This window comes from Arachis ipaensis, chromosome B2 (assembly GCF_059453495.1).
Source record: "Arachis ipaensis isolate K30076 ecotype BB chromosome B2, ASM5945349v1, whole genome shotgun sequence".
NCBI classification, from domain to species: domain Eukaryota; kingdom Viridiplantae; phylum Streptophyta; class Magnoliopsida; order Fabales; family Fabaceae; genus Arachis; species Arachis ipaensis.
The window spans coordinates 88,404,009-88,422,968 of record NC_142437.1 but is presented as its reverse complement, the minus strand read 5'-3'; the positions used below and the strand labels follow the sequence as shown (position 1 = coordinate 88,422,968).

The window sequence follows — 18,960 nt, the reverse complement described above, 5'->3', positions numbered from 1 at the left end:
CCTTCCATAAAAGGTTAGGATGGTTCCTCCATGAGGAATTGTAAGTGTTTCCATAGGGTTCTCCCATGTAATTCACCTCTTCCATGGTGGGTTGGTCAGGATCATAAGCTTCTACTTTATAGGAAGCTTCTTGAATGCTGCCAACTACAGCTTGTATTCCAGTCAAATGCTGAGAGATCATATTGACCTATTGGGTCAATATCTTATTCTAAGACAATATAGCATTCAGAGTGTCTACTTTAAGAACTCCTTTCTTATGAGTTACCCTATTGTTCACAGGGTTTCTCCCAGAAGTGTACATGAATTAGTTGTTTACAACCATCTTAATAAGTTCTCATGCTTCTGCAGGTGTTTTCTTTAAGTGGAGTGATCCGCCTGCAGAGCTGTCCAATGATATTTTAGACATCTCAAAAAAACCATCATAGAAGATGCCTAGGATAGACCATTCTGAGAGCATGTCAGGAGGACACCTCTTGATCAGTTGCTTGTATCTTTCCCAAGCTTCATAGAGGGATTCACCTTCTTTTTGTCTGAAGGTTTGAATTTTCACTCTGATTTTGCTCATCCTTTGAGGAGGAATGAATTTGGCCAAGAAAGCATTGACCAACTTTTCCCAAGAGTCTAAGCTTTCTTTAGGTTGAGAATCCAACCATATTTTAGCTCTGTCTCTAACAGCAAAGGAAAATAGCATAAGTTTGTAGACCTCAGGATCCACTCCATTGGTCTTAACAGTGTCACAGATTTGTAAGAATTCCGACATAAATTGGTATGGATCTTCCAGTAGAAGTCCATGGAAGTTACAATTCTGTTGTAGAAGAGAGACTTACTGAGGCTTAAGCTCAAAGTTGTTAGCTCTAATGGAAGGTATGGAGATACTTTTTCCATAGATATCATAGGTAGGTTGACGTTGGGATTTTTGCCAGTAAAGAATTTTATAAAAATAGTCACGTTGTAGATATAGTCTCTAAACCAACAGAAATTCCTTCGTACAAACGTTTTGGTTGTCACAAGTAACAAACCCCTAAATAAATTGATAACCGAAGTATTCAAACCTCGGGTCGTCTTCTCAAGGAACTGCAGGGAAGTATGTTCTTATTATTGGTTATGGAGATTGTAAATTGGGGTTTTGAGAATGAGGAGTGAATAGTTTAATTAGCGAATAAAGTAAATGAAGAACAAGCAATTTAAATGGCAAGTAAAATAAATAAATGACTGTAAATAAACTTTTGGCAAGGTATGAGAAACTAGAGGTCCTATCCTGGCTTTCCTTATCAATGATGATGAGAATTGAATCTTAATTTTGCTTTGTTAACCTTTACTAAGATAAAAGAAGGTCAAGGGATTAATTGGATTGATCTTCGGATCCTATTTTATTTTCTAAGAAAAGATTGTGATTCTTGAAGCTCAATTCAATTAACAAAGATAACAATTATCAAGCATGTTTGAGTTTGATAACTCCTGAGTTACTGATTTCTTAACCAAAACCAAAAGGAGAAAAGTAAATCTACTGGAATAAGAATGTCTTCAGATTGGGAATAATTGTAACTAATAAATAAAAGAAAGCAATATTAACTGAAATAGCTCAAATAACATTAATCCAAAATAATAATCTGTAACATGGAAGAATTCATAAATTAAATTGCAAAAGTAAATAATCAACTAAAGTAGTGAATAAAAGTAGAAGAGAAGCTTGAAGTAAAGGAACATTAAATCTGGGATCAAGAGTTACTCCCGAATTAAGAGAAATCCTAAATCCTAATCCTAAGAGAGAGGAGAGAACCTCTCTCCAAACTAAATCTAACTCATCCAAACTAAACTAAAGTCGTCTCTCCATGAATGGATGCATTCCCTCACTTCATAACCTCTGGTCTATGCCTTCTGGACTTGGATTTTGGCCAAAAAGGGCTTCAGAAATCGTTGGGGGCGTTTTCTACAATTTTTGGTGCGTGGCCTCTGTCACGCGTCCGCGTGGGTCACGCGGTCGCGTCATTCGGAGCTTTTCTTGTCACACGGTCGCGTCAGTCATGCGGCCGCGTCATATGTGTTTTGCTTAAGGCGCGGTCGCGTCAGTCATGCGGCCGCGTCGCTGTTGATTCACGCTTGGCATGCGTCCGCGTCGCCCATGCGATCGTGTGGATGCCAGTTTCTTTAGAAACTCCGTTTTGTGCTTTCCTTCCATTTTTGTATGTTTCCTTTCCATCCTTTAAGTCATTCCTGCCTTAGAAGAACTGAAACTACTCAACACACTAGTCACGACATCGAATGGAATTAAAAGTAATTAAAATAATTAGTTTTAAAGCATAGGAAACATGTTTTTCACATACATCACATAATGAGGAAGGGAGAGTAAAACTATGCAATTAATATGAATAAGTGGGTGAAGGATTGAATAAATCACTCAAACTAAGCACAAAATATATCATAAAATATAGGTTTATCAACCTCCCCACAGTTAAACAATAGCATGTCCTCATGCTAAATCCAAGGTGAAAAGTAAGGTTAAAGTGATGGAATGTCATGTAATGCAATCTAATCTAAATGCAACTACCTAATTGAATGATGCATCATGCAATTCTAATTTTTATTCACTTGTATATATAAAGCTTGCATGTAGTTAAATTAATTCACATTCTCAAGGAGTCATGTATATATATAGCCAAACCTATGTGAGTGTTATTTAAGTATGGGAAATTGTGGGAACAAAGGATAATAAAGGAATGAGTCATGATAATATACTGGGAATTTGGATAGTTACTCATGTGAAACTTTAAGAATTAAAACTCTATGTGCATTGATAAGTTATGTTCATTTTTATGCAATATATATATATATATATATATATATATATATATATATATATATATATATATAAGGGGACAAATTACCCCAATGCCAAGTTAAGAATTCAAAAGATCAATGCATGTATGATAAAATCAAAATAAAAAGGTTGATACATGAGTATGGATGTGAAAGAGATTTCTGGGTAGCTAGGTGTGAATTTTAGAAGTTATATAGAATATATATAGGTTATGTTAAAGCTTGGGTTAATTAAAAATTCAATTTATAAGCTTACTTAGCCATATATATCCTTACCCTTACCTTGACCCCATTACAACCTTGAAAAGACCTCATGATGTTTGCATTGGTATATTAAATGTTGTTGATTGGTTAAGAGAAGAACAAAAATTAGAAAGCATGATTAGAGAAGGATAGAGTGATGACCCTATACACTAGAGAGACTAGAGTGTACATACATTATCAGTGAGGGTTCCATGCTTGAATTTCTATGTTCCCTGCTTTCATGAGCTATCTTCTTGCATTTTTGTCTGTTCTTACTGTATAAGAATTGAGTTAGTGGAATTTGATTTGTAATTGTTTTGAAGATCTTATTTACTTTTGATCAAGTGGACAAAAGTCATATAGTTGCATTCATATATATAGATTGCATTGCATTTCATAGGTTTTACATGTTCTTACTCATTTATTTCATCTCCTTCAACTAAGCATGAGGACATGCTAATATTTAAGTGTGGGGAGGTTGATAAACCACTATTCTATGGTTTATTTTGTGTTTAATTGTGTGGTTTTATCATGATCTTTGCCCACTTATTCATTAAATTAGCATGCATTTACATTCCCTTCCTAAAATTATTGCATGATTGAAAACTGCTTTCTAGAGACTTTTTAATTACGTATTTTATTTCTCCTTTATCCCATTCGATGCCGTGATCTATATGTTAAGTGTTTCAGGCTTTATAGGGCATGGATGAGTTGGAAATTGGAAAGGAAGCTTGCAAAAATGTAAGGAACACAAGAAATTGAGGAGATGACCAACGAGAAGTGACGCGGCAGCATGGACGACGCGACCGCGCGGAGAAGAGCAAATCGCAGTGACGCGGCCGCATGGATGACGCGACCGCGCAGCATGGAATAGCATGAGTGACGCAGCCGCATGGATGACGCGACCGCATGGCAAAGCAGAACGCCGAATGACGCGTCCGCATGAGTGACGCGATCGCGTGACATGCGCGATCTGCATAATCTGCAGAATCGCTGGGGGCAATTTTGGGCCCCATTTTGACCCAGCTTTCGGCCCAGAAAAGCAGACTAGAGCCAGAGAACATGCAGAAACCAGAGAGAAGATTCATTCCGCATAGTTTTAGTTTTGAGATCTAGTTTTACTCCTCCTCTAGGTTTTTTCTCTCTACACATTCATAGTTTTTTTTAGGATTTGTTATGTTCATTGTTTTGCATTGGGATATTGAGAAGAGTTATTGCCTCATCAAGACTTCGACATTCTAGTTCATTCTCTTCACTTGTCTTTCACTCTTCCATGTTCCTTAATTTACTTAATTTTACTATTGGATTATTTTAGCATTTATTAATACAAGAATTACTTTTATTTTTAATTAATCCTTGATCATTATTTATCATGTCTTTCTTTAATTCCTTTTCTTATGTTATGAATTTTACATTTACAATGAGCGAGTAGTCCCCTAACTTGATGGAGAGTCGATGAAAGGAATCCTTGAGTTGGAATGCTCAAGAGAAAGATTGTAATTGTGTTTATTGTTGGATTGCTCTCTAGTCACTAACACCAATCCTCCCAAGAGTGGATTGGAACCTATGGATAGAACAGCATTCCAACTTGTTTGACTTTCCCTTACTTAGTAAGGGACAACTAAACACAATAAATCTCAATTGGCAATTAATCTTGAGAGTACTGCAACAAGAATAGGGCTTCCATCTAATCAACTCCCAGTCAAGGCTTTTATTTAAATTACCTAATTTCCCCAATTTAATTCCCTGTTTACCCAACTCAACTTCTTTCGAAAACATCTGATTAATAAAATAGCACACTTTCCTGCAAACTCGTTGGGAGACGACCTGGGATCCATACTCCCAGTATTTTAATTTTAATTTTGTGACACCCTTCTAAATTGATAAAGCAGATTTCTGGTTGGTTGAGAACTATACTTGCAACGCATATTTTATAATCATTCTTAATTAGCCAATTTCCGCCCACGTCAATTTTTGGCGCCGTTGCCGGAGAATTGCAATCGTGTGCCTTATTATTGGTTATTGTAAATATTCTTCTTTTACTTGTTTATTTGTTTTTATTTTTCCCTTTTATTTTCATCAGCTACTATGAATTCTCACCCCTTTCGCTTTGAGTTTGGTTCTAATGTTATTGAAAGGAATGAAAGTTATAACAGGAATATGCATCAAGGTCAAACCAATCAAGGATGGATGGAGCCAAGAGGACCTAATCAACATGGCTGAGAGTCTCGAATCAGAGCTGGAAAACATCTTTAAAGATGTTTCGCCTGACTTAGAGGATTCAGAGGAATTGAAAGAGCCTCTGAAATTTCCTCAGGGAGAGGAAAAATCTCCTAAACTCGAGCTCAAACCATTACCACCATCCCTGAAATATGCATTTCTAGGAGAAGGTGATACTTTTCCAGTGATCATAAGCTCTGCTTTAAATCCACAGGAAGAGGAAGCACTAATTCAAGTGCTAAGGACACACAAGACAGCTCTTGGGTGGTCCATAAGTGACCTTAAGGGCATAAGCCCAGCTAGATGCATGCACAAGATCTTATTGGAGGACAATGCTAAGCCAGTGGTTCAACCACAGAGGCGGCTAAATCCAGCCATGAAGGAAGTGGTGCAGAAAGAGGTTACTAAATTACTGGAGGCTGGGATTATTTATCCTATTTCAGATAGCCCCTGGGTGAGTCCTATTCAAGTTGTCCCTAAAAAGGGAGGCATGACAGTGGTTCATAATGAAAAAAATGAACTGGTCCCTACAAGAACAGTTACAGGGTGGCGCATGTGTATTGATTACAGAAGGCTCAATACAGCCACAAGAAAGGATCATTTTCCTTTACCATTCATAGACCAGATGCTAGAAAGACTAGCAGGTCATAATTATTACTACTTTTTGGATGGCTATTCAGGCTACAACCAAATTACAGTAGATCCCCAGGATCAAGAGAAAACAGCATTCACATGTCCATCTGGAGTATTTGCTTACAGAAGGATGCCTTTTGGGCTGTGTAATGCGCCTGCAACCTTTCAGAGATGCATGCTCTCTATTTTCTCTGATATGGTAGAAAAATTTCTAGAAGTCTTCATGGATGACTTCTCAGTATATGGAGACTCATTCAGCTCCTGTCTTGATCACCTGACACTGGTTTTGAAAAGATGCCAAGAGACCAACCTGGTTTTAAATTGGGAAAAATATCACTTTATGGTGACTGAAGGGATTGTCCTTGGGCATAAAATTTCAAAGAAGAGAATAGAGGTGGATCAAGCTAAAATAGAGGTAATTGAAAAATTACCACCACCTGCCAATGTTAAGGCAATCAGAAGCTTTCTGGGGCATGCAGGATTCTATAGGAGGTTTATAAAGGATTTTTCAAAAATTGCAAAACCTCTAAGCAACCTACTAGCTGCTGACACGCCATTTGTGTTTTACACAGAGTGTCTGCAGGCGTTTGAAACTCTGAAAGCTAAGCTGGTCACAGCACCAGTTATCTCTGCACCAGACTGGACATTACCGTTCGAATTAATGTGTGATGCCAGTGATCACGCCATTGGTGCAGTACTGGGGCAGAGGCATGACAAGCTTCTGCATGTCATTTATTATGCTAGCCGTGTTTTGAATGATGCCCAGAAAAATTACACAACCACAGAAAAAGAATTGCTTGCAGTGGTTTATGCCATTGACAAGTTTAGATCATACTTAGTAGGATCAAAAGTGATTGTGTACACAGATCATGCTGCTCTTAAATATCTACTCACAAAGCAGGATTCAAAACCCAGACTCATAAGATGGGTATTGCTTCTGCAAGAGTTTGATATAGAAATAAGAGACAGAAAAGGGACAGAGAACTAAGTGGCTGACCATCTGTCCCGGATAGAACCAGTGGAAGGGGCGTCCTCCCCCTCTATTGAGATCTCCGAAACTTTTCTGGATGAGCATTTGTTCGTCATTCAGGAATTACCATGGTTTGCAGACATTGCAAACTACAAAGCTGCAAGGTTCATTCCCAAGGAGTACAGCAGGCAACAAAAGAAAAAATTAATTACTGATGCAAAGTACTACTTGTGGGATGAACCCTATCTCTTTAAGAGATGTGCAGATGGCATAATCCGTAGGTGTGTGCCTAAGGAAGAAGCACAAAGGATCTTATGGCATTTCCATGGGTCACAATATGGAGGTCATTTCGGAGGTGAGCGAACAGCCACCAAGGTCCTCCAATGTCGTTTCTACTGGCCTACACTTTACAGAGATTCCCGAGAGTTTGTACGTAACTGTGACAGTTGCTAGAGAGCTGGTAATTTGCCTCTCAGTTATGCCATGCCTCAAAAAGGAATCTTGGAGATTGAGCTGTTTGACGTATGGGGTATTGATTTCATGGGGCCTTTCCCACCATCATACTCAAACACTTATATTCTGGTGGCAGTTGACTATGTATCAAAATGGGTTGAGGCCATTGCCACACCCACCAATGATACTAAAACAGTACTAAAATTCCTCCAGAAACATATATTCAGAAGATTTGGTATCCCTAGGGTACTAATCAGTGATGGGGGCACTCACTTCTGTAACAAACAGCTTTACTCCACCATGGTCCGGTATGGGATTCGCCACAAGGTGGCAACTCCATATCATCCACAGACAAATGGGCAAGCTGAAGTCTCTAATAGAGAACTGAAAAGAATCTTGGAACGGACTGTAAGTACCCGTAGAAAGGATTTGGCACGAAGCTTGGATGATGCTCTGTGGGCTTACAGAACAGCATTCAAGACTCCTATAGGGACCTCTCCATACCAACTTGTGTATGGTAAGGCTTGTCACCTGCCCGTGGAACTGGAACATAAGGCCTACTGGGCAACTAGATTCCTAAACTTTGATGCCAAATTAGCTGGAGAAAAAAGATTGCTCCAGCTGAATGAGCTAGAGGAATTCAGATTCACTGTTTTCGAAAATGCCAAGTTGTATAAAGAAAAATAAAAAAGGTGGCATGACAGAAAGCTGTCATCTAGAGTCTTTGAACCAGGACAAAAGGTTCTGCTATTTAACTCTAGGCTCAGGCTATTCCCCGGGAAACTGAAATCCCGGTGGAGGGGACCATATGTGATTACAAGTGTATCACCATATGGTTATGTGGAACTTCAAGACATTGATTCTGATAAGAAGTTCATTGTTAATGGACAGAGAATCAAGCACTATCTTGAAGGCAATGTTGAGCAAGAGTGCTCAAGGCTGAGGCTAGATTAAAAACTCAGCAAGGTCCAGCTAAAGACAATAAAGAAGCGCTTGCTGGGAGGCAACCCAGCCATGGGGCATCACTTCCTCTAAGCATTTTGCCCTATTCTTGATTTTATTTGTTTATATAAAGTTCATTGATACTAAGGTAAATAGTCAATTGTATAAGTTTACAGGGTTACAAAAGGATTTTGCATACAAAACAGAGAAAAAGAGCTCACTGGCAAGAAAACGCCAGTAAAAGTCTGTTTTGGGCGTTCAACGCCCAAAAGAAGCATCCACTGGGCGTTGAACGCCAGTAAGGATAGCCATCTGGGCGTTAAACGCCAGAAAGAAGCATCTTCTGGGCGTTGAACGCCAGAAAGAAGCTCCTTCTGAGCGTTTAACGCCAGATTTACAGTGTGCTGGGCGTTCAGAAAAACGCCCTGTGACAAAGGAGTTCCTGGCGTTCAACGCCAGAAAGAAGCAACAGCTGGGCGTTGAACGCCCAGGAGAAGCAGCAGTTGGGCGTTCAACGCCCAAAACATGCAGCATTTGGACGTTCAAACGCCAGGATGGTGGGGAGGAAGTAAATTCGTTTTTTCTTTATATTTTTCATTTTAATTTTAATTTTCTTGTTTCAATTCATGTTTTCTTGCATAAACAGGTTACAAACCCTGATTTCTAAAATCCCTAATTTCTAAAAACCCTACTTTCAAAATATCAAATGTATCTTAATCCATAAGCACAAATCCTTTTTTCAATCCAATTCAACTCTTTTTCAAATTTTCAAAACAAATCTATATCTTTTCATTCTAAAATCTTTTCAACTAATCAATATCTGTTTCAAATCTCCACATTATCTTTTTTTTCAAAATCCAGATTTATCTTTTTCAAATATCTTTCATATCTTTTCAATTTTAAATTATATCTTTTCTTATCATATTTAATTTTTTTAAATCATATCTTCTATCTTATCTTCCTCTTTATTTTCGAAACCCACCTCCCCTCCCCTTTGAAAACACATTCGGCCTCCCTCCCCTCATCCACCATTCGACACTAGCTCTCCTTCTATCCCTCTCCTTTCTTTTCTTTTGCTTGAGGACAAGCAAACCTCTAAGTTTGGTGTGTTTATCCGTGATCACTAAACCATACCCACTAAGATCATGGCTCCTAAAGGAAAATAACCCACTCCAAGAGGCAAGAAAGAGAGTGTTCCAAAACCACTTTGGAATCAAGGGAGGTTCTTAACCAAAGAACATTCAGACCATTACTACAAAATAATGGGTCTAAGATCTGTGATCCCGGAAGTCAAGTTCGATCTGAAAGAAGATGAATATTCGGAGATCCAAGAGCAGATTCGAAACAGGAACTGGGAAGTCCTAGCTAATCCTGAAGTGAAAGTGGGAAGGAATATGGTTCAGGAATTCTACGCCAATCTGTGGCAAACAGACAGGCAGAGAATATCTGGAACTACCCTCTATGACTATAGGACTGTGGTCAGAGGAAAGATTGTTCACATCCACCCGGACAAAATCAGAGAAATCTTTAAGCTACCTCAGCTGAAAGATGACCCAGACTCCTTCAATAGGAGAATGATGAGAACAAACAAGGGCCTGGATAAGATTCTAGAGGATATATGCATCCCTGGAGCCAGGTGGACCACCAGCAGCAAGGGTGTCCCAAATCAACTCAAGAGAGAAGATCTCAAACCAGTCGCCAGAGGTTGGCTGGACTTCATTGGGCGTTCTATATTGCCCACAAGCAACCGTTCTGAAGTCACTATTAAAAGAGCAGTGATGATCCATTGCATTATGTTGGGGAAAGAAGTAGAAGTTCATCAACTGATCCCGTCTGAATTCTACATACTTGCCAACAAGAACTCTAAGGATGCCAGGTTGGCTTATCCAAGCTTAATCTCTATGCTCTGCAAAGATGCTGGAGTAAAGATGGGAATAACAGAGTATATCTCAGTGGAGCAACCAATCACTAAAATCACAATGGAAAAATAACAAATGCAGGATGACCACACCAAGAGGAGGGCACAAGAATTCCTCCCAGAAGTCCCTCAATTTGAATATTGGGAACAGCTTGAAGCATCTGTTACCAAGTTGCAAGAATCTATGGACCAAATAAAGGAAGAACAGCAAAATCAAAACAGTATGCTCTGCAAACTGCTAAGGGAACAAGAAGAGCATGGGCGTGACTTAAAGGAACTGAAGCGTCAGAAGTTATCTCTTGAAGGACCAAGCACTCCACAAACTAAAGAGGCATCCGCTTTCCAAAGTCAAGGTTGTTGAGTTTTTATCTTAACCTTAACCCTGTGATAACTTTTTTTTTATTTGAGTTTTACCTTAGGAGTCATATAGTAGTAATTAGTATCTATATTTTGATTTTATCTCCAATTAAGCTATAATTTATTTTTCTCATCATCATTAAACATGAATAAAATAGAAGATTTTCTTTAGGATAAGGAGGCAATATTTCTCGAGTTTTTAATACAAGAAATTCTGATTAATTACATGTGGTGGCAATGCTTTCTGCCTTCTGAATGAATGTTTGAACAGTGCATATGTATTTGGAATTTGATGTTCTTGAATGTTAAATATGTTGGCTCTTGAAAGAATGATAAACATGAGACATGTTATTGGTAATCTGAAAAATCATAAAAATGATTCTTGAAGCAAGAAAAAGCAGTGAATACAAAGCTTGCAAAAAAAAAAAGCAAGCAGAAAAAGCCAATAACCCTTAAAACCAAAAGGCAAGGGTAATAAAAAGGATCCAAGGCTTTGAGCATCAGTGGATAGGAGGGCCTAAGGGAATCAAATCCTGGTCTAAGCGGCTAAACCAAGTTGTCCCTAACCATGTGCTTGTGGCGTGAAGGTGTCAAGTGAAAACTCGAGACTGAGCGGTTAAAGTCAAGGTCCAAAGCAAAAAGAAGAGTGTGCTTAAGAACCCTGGACACCTCTAATTGGGGACTTTAGCAAAGCTGAGTCACAATCTAAAAAGGTTCACCCAATTATGTGTCTGTGGCATTTATGTATCCGGTGGTAATACTGGAAAACAAAGTGCTTAGGGCCACGGCCAAGACTCATAAAAGTAGATGTGTTCAAGAATCAACATACTGAACTAGGAGAATCAATAACACTATCTGAATTTTAAGTTCCTATAGATGCCAATCATTCTGAGCTTCAATGGATAAAGTGAGATGCCAAAACTGTTCGGAAGCAAAAAGCTACTAACCCCGCTCATTTAATTAGAATCTGAGCTTCACTCAAAAACTCTGAGATATTATTGTTTCTTGAATCATTTGTATTCTATTTTATTTGTCTAGTTGCTTGGGGACAAGCAACAGTTCAAGTTTGGTGTTGTGATGAGCGGATATTTTATACGCTTTTTGGGGTTAATTTCATATAGTTTTTAGTATGTTTTAGTTAGTTTTTAGTTTATTTTCATTAGTTTCTAGGCAAAATTCATATTTCTGGACTTTACTATGAGTTTGTGTGTTTTTCTGTAATTTCAGGTATTTTCTGGCTGAAATTGAGGGAGCTGAGCAAAAATCTGATTCAGGCTGAAAAAGGACTGCTGATGCTGTTGGATCCTGACCTCTCTACACTCGGAATAGAATTTCTGGAGCTACAGGTGTCCAATTGACGCGCTTCCAATTGCGTTGGAAAGTAGACATCCAAGGCTTTCCAGCAATATATAATATTTCATACTTTGCTCAAGGATAGATGACGTAAACTGGCGTTCAACACCAGTTCCATGTTGTAGTCTGGCGTCCAGCGTCAGAAACACGTTACAAGTTGGAGTTCAACGCCAGAAACAGGTTACAGCCTGGCGTTGAACGCCCAAAACAGCCCAGGCACGTGAGAAGCTTTAGTCTTAGCCCCAGCACACACCAAGTGGGCTCCAGAAGTGGATTTCTGCACTATCTATCATAGTTTACTCATTTTCTGTAAACCTAGGTTACTAGTTTCGTATTTAAACAACTTTTAGAGATTTAATTTTTATCTCATGACATTTTAGATCTGAACTTTGTACTCTTTGATGGCATGAGTCTCTAAACTCCATTGTTGGGGGGGTGAGGAGCTCTGCTGTGTCTCGATGAATTAATGCAAGTATTTCTGTTTTCCATTCAAACATGCGCGTTCCTATCTAAGATATCTATTCACGCTTAATTATGGAGAAGGTGATGATTCGTGACACTCATCACCTTCCTCAATCCATGAACGTATGTCTGACAATCACTTCCGTTCTACATCAGATTGAATGAGTATCTCTTAGATTCCTTAATAAGAATCTCCGTGGTATAAACTAGATTGATGGCGGCATTCATGAGAATCCAGAAAGTCTAAACCTTGTCTGTGGTATTCCGAGTAGGATTATGGGATTGGATGGCTATGAAGAACTTCAAACTCACGAGTGCTGGGTGTAGTGACAGACGCAAAAGGATAGTAAATCCTATTCCTGTACGATTGAGAACCTGCAGATGATTAGCCGTGTGGTGACAGCGCACCTGGACCCTTTTCACTGGAAGGATGGATGGTAGCCACTGACAACGGTGATCCACCAACACACAGCTTGCCATAGGAGGACGTGCGTGCGTGAACAAGAAGACAGAGAAAAGCAGAGATTCAGAAGACAAAGCATCTCCAAAACTCCAACATATTCTCCATTACTGCATACAAGTATAATTTGTGTTCTGCCCTTTTTCTTTTTACAATTCAAACTAAAAATTATCAGTGATATTATATCCTGACTAAGAGTTGCAAGATAACCATAGCTTGCTTCAAGCCAACAATCTCCGTGGGATCGATCCTTACTCACGTAAGGTATTACTTGGACGACCCAGTGCACTTGCTGGTTAGTTGTGCGAAGTTGTAAGAGAGTAATGTGAACATTGACATCAAAAACTTCATGCACCACTAAGTCTCAGGTTGCTGAGGTTTTGTCGGAAGGTCGGGTAAAGGAATGGAACATGATGTCGAAGATTGCAGCCCTAGAGAAAAACTTGGCTGAACTAAAATTAGGAAAAATAAGGTTGTATCTACTAATGCTGTCCATTCTCTTCGACTAAAAATGATTGAAAAGGCTCATGCTTCCAAACTTTCAGGTCGAGATGCTCTAGTCGAAGCAGTCACTCAAGCCACCGATGCCTAAGAAGCAACGCAAGAGTCCTCAAACCTTGGCCAACGTCAATAGGATCTGAAACTTATTTTTAAGAGCTTACTTTAGCCTTCTTATTTATACTTATTTTGTTTAGCCTTTTTGGCTTTATTTTAGTGATAATTATATTGATTTACGAGCATCTTACGTACTTTTCTTGGGTGTTTCTTAGGTGAACTTGATGAATTTTTGCTTAATTATCCTGTGCTTTTATATGATATTTTATTAGTACTTTGAGTCCTTTGATCTCTTATTAAATGTAAGAAAAGGATAGCAAATGAGAAGCAAAGCATAAGCAAAAGAAAGCAACCAGAAAAGCATCCTACAAGAGGCAGAGAACTGGCATTTTACACGCCAAACAGGGGGCGTGCAACATGCCCATACAAGACTAAAGCAGAGAACCTGGCATTTTACATGCCAGACAGGGACGTGGTATGCCAGGCCAAAGTTCCAGGAAGGCAAAGATGGCGGCGCAAGTGGTGGGTCACAAGCAAGCTCCTAGGTGTGCAACACGCCCAACAAATTCACTCCCAGGATGCCCATTGCTTTGACGTGTGACACGTCGAGAAACCGGCGTGCCACATGCCTAATAAAGAACCCTGCATGCAACACGCTGAGATGCGGCGTTGCATGCTGGGCCAACTTTTCAGAGGATCAGACCTAAGGCAATTTGAGAAAGAAATGGGCGTGTAACATGCCATGGAAATACAACTCCCAAGGACATGCATGCATGGTGTTTTACACACCAGGATGAGTGGGTGGTGCACGGAATTACACTTCGTACAACTGAATCATCAAGTGCACTAGGTCGTCCAAGTAATACCTGAGTGAGTCAGGGTCGATCCCACGAGGATTGTGATTTAAAGCAAGTTATGGTTATCTTATTGATCTTAGTCAGGCGGATAGAAAAGTTGGTTGGTTGTTTAAAGCGCATAAAAGTAAAATAAAGATAACATTACTCAATTGATGGTGAATGCAATGATAAGAAGATGATTAAGCCTTCAGAGATGCTTTATTCTTCTGGATCAATTCGGTTTTACTGTCTCCTCCAACTGTGAATGATTTCTTCTATGGCAGGTTGTATGTGATCAATGCCTTAATTGAGAGGTCACCGATTCTCCTCTAGAGCTGAACACCAGGGTTAGTGGGCATCCAGTTTGATTGAGGGCGAAGCTCCTGCAGTCCATTCCCCTTAGTGATCCTACTCAAAATGCCATAGACAAGGTCAAATCTTCCAGATGAGAGAATGCTATGCCTTTGGTTCTAACCTCTACCACAAAGACTCTAATCTCCCCATACCTCGGCTGAACTGGTGTCTCGAGAAGTCCCCAATAAAGTCGTGGATTAGCCATCTAAGAGATGTATAATCAAGCTAGTGGTTCATCATTATCCGATGAAAGACTCACTCTGAACCAATGTAGAATGGTATAACCTTGTGCCGGTTCAACACATTCATAATGATGAAGAACGAAGATACATCTTAGAATAGAGAAACAAACACGGATTGAAGATAGAACAGTAATACTTTTAATAATCCATAAAACTCAGCAGAGCTCCTCCCCTCAACCTAGGAGGTTTAGAGACTTAAACTGATAGAAAAATACAATGAAACGTGTAAAGTGTTCGAAGATAATGGTTCCTTCGTTGTGGGCACTGGACACGAGAATAGGGCAAATGGCTGGCGTTGAACGCCAGTTTTAGGCCTTCAATTCTAAAGCAAGGTATGAATTATTATACATTGATAGAAAGTCCTGGATGTTAGCTTTCCATAGCCATTCAGAACACTCCATTTGAACTTCTATAGCTCCGAAAAAGCTCTTTCGAGTGTAAGGAAGTCAGATCCTAACAGCATCTACAGTGCTTTCTCTGCCTCTGAATCAGACTTTTGTTCCAGCTCCTCAATTTCAGCCAGAAAATACCACAAACTCAAAGTAGAATCTAAAAATATGAATTTTGCACTAAAACCTATGAAAAATTAATAAAACTTAAACAAAACATACTAAAAACTATATGAAAATGATGCCAAAAAAGCGTGTAAAATATCCGCTCATCACAACACCAAACTTAAACTGTTGCTTGTCCCCAAGCAACTAAAAACAAAGTAGGATAAAAAGAAGAATAAGATACAATAAATCTCAGAGTTTTCAATGAAGCTCAGTTTCAATTAGATGAGTGGGACTTAGTAGCTTTTTGCTTTTGAATAGTTTTGGCATCTCACTATCCATTGAAAATTAGAAGTGTTGGCATCCTTCGAAACTTAGAATTTAGATGATATTATTGACTCTCCTAGTTTAGTTCTTTTTTTATTCTTGAACACAGCTTTTTAGAGTCTTGGCCGTGACCCTAAGCACTTTGTTTTCCAGTATTACCACCAGATACATAAATGCCACAGACACTTAACTGGGTGAACCCCTTAGGATTGTGATTTAGCTTTGCTAGAATCCCCAGAAAGAGGTATCCAGAGTTCTTAAGCACACTCTTTCTTTTTCTTTGGATCACGACTTTAACTGCTCAGTCTCAAGCTTTTTACTTGACACCTTCACACCAGAAGCATATAGTTAGGGACACTTTTCATTTGAAGTGCTTAGGCCAAGATTTTGTTTCTTTTAGGCCCTCCTAACCATTGATGCTCAAAGCCTTGGATCCTTTTATCCTTGCCTTTTGGTTTAAAGGATTATTGGCTTTTTGCTCTTGCCTTTTGGTTTAAAGAGCTATTGGCTTTTTCTTCTTTTTATCTCTCTCTTTTTTTTTCGCAATCATATATATATATATATATATATATATATATATATTCTTTTATTGCTTTTTTGCTGCTTTTTCTTGCTTTAAGAATCAATTTTTAAAATTTTTCAGATTACCAATAATACTTCTCCTTTTTCATCATTCTTTCAAGAGCCAACATTCTTAATTCCAACTTCAATTATTCACTATTCCTTCATATATTCAGAAAACAAAAGCAATACCACCACATCAAGATAATTCAACTATTTTTAAGATAAACTTGAAATTCATGCAACTTAATCTCTCTTTCAAATAAAATTTTCTTTTAAGTAAGGTGAGAGATATATGGAACATTTTATAACTTTAAGAGATAGATGATCATGCAACAAGAACAAGAGAACAAACAATAAAACATGACAAAAAACAGAAAAATAACATAAGAAAAGGGGATTAAGAGAACGAATCCACCTTAGTGATGGCGGCTACTACTCCTCTTTGAGGATCCAATATAGTGCTTGATCTCTTCAATGTCACGCCCTTGTCTCTGTTGTTCTTCCCTCATAGCCCTTTGATCTTCTCTTATTTCATTGACGATGGTGGAATGCTCTTAATGCTCCATCCTCAACTGATTCATGTTAGAGCTTAATTCTCCAAGAGAATTATGCAATTGGTCCCAATAGCCTTGAGGAGGAAATTGCATCCCTTGAGGTATCCCAGGGATTTCTTGCTAAGGCGGGTGCACAGGCTCATGTGCATGCTCTATAGTTTGCTCCATCCTCTTCTTAGTGATGGGCTTGTCCTCCTCAATGAAGATATCTCATTCTATGACAATTCCAGCTGAATTGCATATGTGACAGATAAGATGAGAGAAAGCTAACCTTGCTTGGGTGGAGGGCTTGTCCGCCACTTTGTACAATTCTTGAGGTATCACCTCATGTACTTCCACCTCACTCCCAGTCAGGATGTAATGAATCATGATGGCCCTATCAGTGGTTACTTCTGACCGATTACTAGGAGGGATGATAGAGCGTTGGATGAATTCCAACCATCCTCTAGATATGGGCTTGAGGTCAGGCCTTTTTAGTTGGACAGGCTTGCCTTGGGAATCCCTTTTCCACTGTGCTCCTTCCACACAGATGTCTGAGAGCACTTGATCCATTCTTTGATCAAAGTTGACTATTCTAGTGTAAGGATGTGGGTCTCCTTACATCAAAGGCAAGTTAAATGCTAACCTCACACTTTTCGGACTAAAGTCTAAGATTCTCCCTCGGACCATGGTGCTCCAATTCTTGGGATTTGGGTTCATACTAATGTCATGGTTTTTCGTGACCCATGCATTAGCATAGAACTCTTACACCATTAAGATACTAACCTCTTGGATGGGATTGGTTAGGACTTCCTAACCTCTTCTTCGGATCTCTCTTCGGATTTCCAGATACTCATTCTTCTTAAGCCTAAAAGGGACCTCAGGGATCACCTTTTTGTCTGCCACTACTTCATAGAAGTGGTCTTGGTGGGCTTTGGTGATGAATCTCTCCATCTCCCAAGATTCGGAAGTGGCGGCTACGGCTTTTCTTTCCTCTTTCTTGAGAGTTCTCCAACCTTGGGTGCCATAACTGGTAATGGAAAGCAAAAAGCAAGGCTTTTCCCACATCAAACTTAAAAGTTTTGCTCGTCCTCTAGCAAAAATAAATAAAAGAGAAGAATGGAGTAGAAGAAGAAGAAAATAGATGGAGATGGAGGGAGAGAAGGAATTTGGCCAAGGGGAATTTAGAGTGTATGAAGTGTGTGTATGAAGGTTTAGTAAGATGGGGTATTTATAGGAGTGGGCTAGGTTAGGATTCGGTCACGGGTGGGATAAATGAGAGGGAAGAAGTGGGGTAGGTAAAGATGCTGTGGTCCTGAGGGACTAGGAAATTCAGATTCCCTGCCCTTCTTCATGGGCGTTGAACGCGCAGCACTATGCTCTTGGCTGGCGTTCAACGCTAGCTATACTGCCAATTGGGGCGTTGAACACCCAGGCTATGCATGTGGTTGGCGTTGAGGCGTTCAACACCAACAAGTCTGCCAATTTGGGCGTTGAACGCCCAGCCAGTGCTCTCTGGCCAGCAAGACACTCTATCCAGAGTGTTCTGATTTCATTGCTGAACTTTTCTGTCTCTGTTCTGACTGCTTCACATGATCATGAACCTAAAGAAATAACTAAAAGAACAAATTTAAGGAATTAAAAGAAATAAAAATAACTAAATAGGGTTGGGTTGTCTCCCAACAAGTACTTCTTTAACGTCACTAGTTTGACGATTAGCTCCTTACGGAGATTGATATGGGCTCAGAATTTCGCCCCTTATAGTGAAATTTCTTCCTGTCTTCTCATGAATGAGCTCCATATGCTCTAGAGATAAGACACAACTCACTGTATGTGGTATGACTGGTTTCTTGGTGAAGATAACTCTCATGCCAGGTGAGAGGCCTTCATTGGGGACTTTCTTGTCCTTCCATCCTTTAGGTTCTTTCTTCTTAGTACCTTTGGTCTCAGTGCTTGTTGATGACTGCGCAACACCAAATATAGAATTGATGTTTGGGGGCTCAGTAAATCTCTGCACTGAAAAAGATGGTTGGAACACTAAGTGTTGCACAGTTATCTCTCTTTTTTCAAAGGGAGAGTTGGGGTGAGGCATCTTGAACAGAATGTGATCCTCCCCTAGTTGTAAAATCAGTTCTCCCTTAGCTACATCAATGATAGCATTGGCAGTGGCTAGGAAAAGTCTTCCAAAGATGATGAATTCATCCTCATCTTCCTCAGTATCTAAGAT

The 18,960-nt window shown here is 39.3% G+C and overlaps 1 non-coding gene across 1 annotated transcript; it reads left to right on the top strand.

Moving 5' to 3' along the window:
- Nucleotides 1–450: 450 nt before the first annotated feature.
- LOC148574751 (small nucleolar RNA R71) lies at nucleotides 451–559 on the top strand. Its single transcript, XR_015906712.1, has one exon. It is a non-coding gene; the product is annotated as a small nucleolar RNA R71 (small nucleolar RNA).
- Nucleotides 560–18,960: the final 18,401 nt, after the last annotated feature.